The following is a 3,781-nucleotide window of genomic DNA, read 5'->3' as shown; positions in this document are numbered from 1 at the left end:
GCGGTGGCTCACCGGGAATTGTAGTTTGGATGACGTCGTTGTCGACGTGCTCGCGCGCATGCGCACAGACCGCAACGCCTCTTGGGAGATGTCGTTTTTCCACCCCAGCGGCGCTGAGGCGCCTCACCGGGGCGCCGCCGCCGGGGCAGGGGCTCGGGCCGCGGCGGTGAGGGAGCGGCCGCGCCTTCGGGCTGCACGGTCCTGCCGACGGGCGGAGCGGCCCGCAGGGCGCCTGCCGTCCCTCGGGCCGGCTCAGGGCGCCCGGGACTGCGGAGGACAGCGCGGCCCGCGCGGGCTGCCTCAGGGCCGCTGGCTGGGGAGGGCTGCGGCGGGCCGCGGCCCCCCCCGCGCCTGGCAGCCACCCCCGGGCTGCGCCGGGCCCAGAGCTGCCGGCTGCCGGCCACAGCGTAGTGAACCCCCCACCAACACGCACGGTGTCTCGCGTATTGCGTGTGTGTCCCGCTTGGATACCTCCCCCGGCGTCGCTGGCCTCCGCAAACTGGGGCAGAGGAGATGGACCCAATGGAAATGGCGCAGTCCCAACAAGGCTGCACCAGAAACGCAAGAGCAATACAGATCCCTGAGGCACAACTGGAAGAAAAAGAACAAGGGGGGAGCTCAATACAATATCCCGTCTATTCAGGTGGTTTCCAACAAGTTCAGTAACTCTATGGTTCATCCTGCTGAAGGTGTCCAAGAAAAAAGGAGAAAATACGAGCAAATGGATTGGAATAAAATTTCCTATTCTGATATCTGCTGCTTAGATATCACTGAACTGGGACATGAGAGAGAAGGGAGATTGAAAGTGCTGTAAAAATATATTGATTTAAAATAAAACCCCGTGTATTAAATGCCAAGAGTTGTACTGTATATGTGTAATGGGCATCCATATGTTACACAGAAGTTTTGTTTAAATCGAGCCGAGAGATGCACTCTTTAGACTATAGTTAAAATGTGGAACAGGGAAAAATACTTCCCAGAGAATTGTGGCGTGAACTAGGTGGAGCTTTTCGTTGCTATTCATTTTGACGTGGTGGTATATGGCATCATATATAAAAGAAGAAGTCTAGTTATTAAATAGTAACTGCTATCCTTATGTTAGCACCTAGTGAATCAAAGGGAGAAGAGTCCCATTGTACTAGGCATGGTTCATCTAGAAGAGAAACAGAAGCTGGCTAGAGAAGAAAAGGGTAGAATGCGTAAGACACACACACAGTTTTTATTAGAAATAAAAAAATCATACCGTATGAGGCAGGAAGACTATAAGGCAGACTGAATGTCTGCCTTGCAGTCTTCTAGTCATTTTGTCTGTCTTACCGTCTTCTAATCTGCAGGACAGCCTAGTCTGGCAGCCTAAATTCATTTGCTACAATTTCTAGGATGGGGGAGATTTGGCGGAGGGTAAGGACAGGCCTGTTGCAGTCCTATGCCAAAACTCTCATCTCCAGTGGGAATCAGACTTTGGCTTTGCATTGTGGTGACAGCAGCTCTGTCATCACCTCTATGAATGACAGATACTTCCCCTTCTCTCTGAGACAGCTCGCCTCTTATGAGCACTTCAGACAAAGCTAAAGATACAAGACTTTGACATGTATCATTTATCAATAATTTTCCTGAGCAAAACTCATCCGTCATCTCTCCTACCCATTTCTGTCAGTCATCTAGCAACAGAATTGCTGTTCTCACATCTGGCAATATTGCCTCCTGATTCAGGAGCCTCCTCTCGCCATCGGAAGTTGCTATGGTCTCTGTTTCCAGCTGTTATACTAGCCTCACCTGAAAAATGATCTTTTCTCCCTCCTGCTTTGGCATTTCTCCTTCTTCCTTTGCTGTGATGCATTATTTAATGCTGTATGGTAAATATACAACTCTGTGAGCTATTTCACACCACGGTTTACATGACAGCCACAATACAAAATTGTTGTTTAGAAAGTAAAATTGTAGGTGAGCAATATGCTTCAGCTCCTGCACTAGGGAGATGCTCCTTTGGTTTCCTCAGTCTCACGGCTTGTTCTTAGAACTGTGCAGCCGCTCTCTCTTTGCAGACAGTGAGCTGTTCGTGCCTGCAGATGTTTATAGCTGGCTGGCTATAAGCAACACTGGTTCTTTTCAATACTTCATTTTCATCCCCTTGAACCTCTTTATTTTTAATTTATTTTTAGTTTAATTTTGATGTCTGAGTTGGCTAATTTTGAGTTTGTGAATATGTAAGGCTCTTAGCACTGGATAGAGGGGACCATATGGTACGAAGGAGCTGTACAAGCTTATTCAAAACCATATGGCTCTGTAAACATATCACGGTCTTTTATGCATGTGCTGCTAATCCAGCTGTGAATAACTTCTTGTCCCTGCCCTGCATTACCTATCACGTATCAAACCTAGAAAATGCTTACATACATGGTTTAACTGGTGAAAAGTGTTTACTGGGATAAAAAAAAAAATAGTTTAGAAGTTCTGAACTCAAAAACTGTGGGAAGTTTGGAAAGTTTGAATGTTTTTCAACATTTTCAAAATGGACCATTCAAACTTTGGTGTAAAGCAATGTTTGTTGGCCAAATATAGGCTGAATGTGCTTGCTTTTTTGAAAGTGGGAAAATTCTTTAAACCAGAATGTGTTTAATTTCTGATCTAATACTTCTTTTTTTCCATGTAGAATGGTGTTTTGGTTGGCTTGCGGCTTTTTTTTTTTTTCCAATTTTCTTCTTGAAGTGAGAAAGCAATTTAGTTTTTCTGTTAGGTTAGCCACCAGACCAAAGAAATAAATTATTCGCATAGTTGTCCTTGAACCTGACCTTGTACACATCCCATTACTTCTCTCTTCTGCTTCTCATTACGTTTTAGTTGAAGAATTAGCACTGTGCAACACCTGAAGATGTATGCTACGTGGGTGGAGATCCAGGAGGGTTATGAGAGAGGGGCAGCTTAGCATGAATTTCTTGTGCTGTGAAGTAACAAAAAGGCTTGTGCAGCCCATGGATGTAGAAGTAGGGACACGGTGAGCTGTAGAGGGACTCTGTGTTGTCCTGGTGTTCAAGTTTTTAAAACAATGTTGGAAGATTGAAGAGGGTTAGAAGACTACAAAGATAATATAAAGCTAGTGTTAATTGGAAGTGTAGGGGAAATAAAATAAGAAAACTTGTTTTGTGGTGAACTTTTAAGAGGTAAATGTTGTATTACCAGATTAGAATGAGGTAAATTCCATTTATCTGTACTTCTTGTCAATTACATTACAAGGACAAATGATCTGAGTAAGCAAATTAAAACATTTAGCATGTTTTGCTCATTATAAAAAGATTGGGAAGAGATTTGATCATCATGTATGTGTACCTGTACAAGTTAGAAATGCAAGATCTGAAAGTACTCTTTAATCTCATAGAGGAAGCCACAAGAAGAACCAGTGACTGGAAGTGGAAATTAAGGGAATTCAAATGAGAAATTAGGCAGAAATATTTAACAATGGGAGTGATTAACCTGTGGAAAGCTGTGGGGAGTACTCACTTTTCCATCCCCTGTTATCTTCTAATCAAAGCTGAAGTGTCTTGGGAAGAGACGCTTTCATTATTAAAAGCCCGAGCAACCAGGGCCTGTACAGGAATAGCCAGGTGAAACTTAATGTCCCACAATATATACAGCATCAGACAAGAAAAATTAATATTCTCTTCTGGCTCTGTGAATTGATCATCTCTGTGCATCTTCATGTATCTCCTAGATCTGGACTTTTTCTGAACCAGACCTGGTAATGGTTCAAAGATGCCAGCTGTGGCAGAGCTTTGATAAGAGG

Source organism: Platalea leucorodia (genome assembly GCF_965183815.1).
Source record: "Platalea leucorodia genome assembly, chromosome: 7".
Lineage (NCBI taxonomy): Eukaryota > Metazoa > Chordata > Aves > Pelecaniformes > Threskiornithidae > Platalea > Platalea leucorodia.
The sequence above is the reverse complement of the archived record's forward strand: the minus strand, read 5'-3'. Positions refer to the sequence as shown.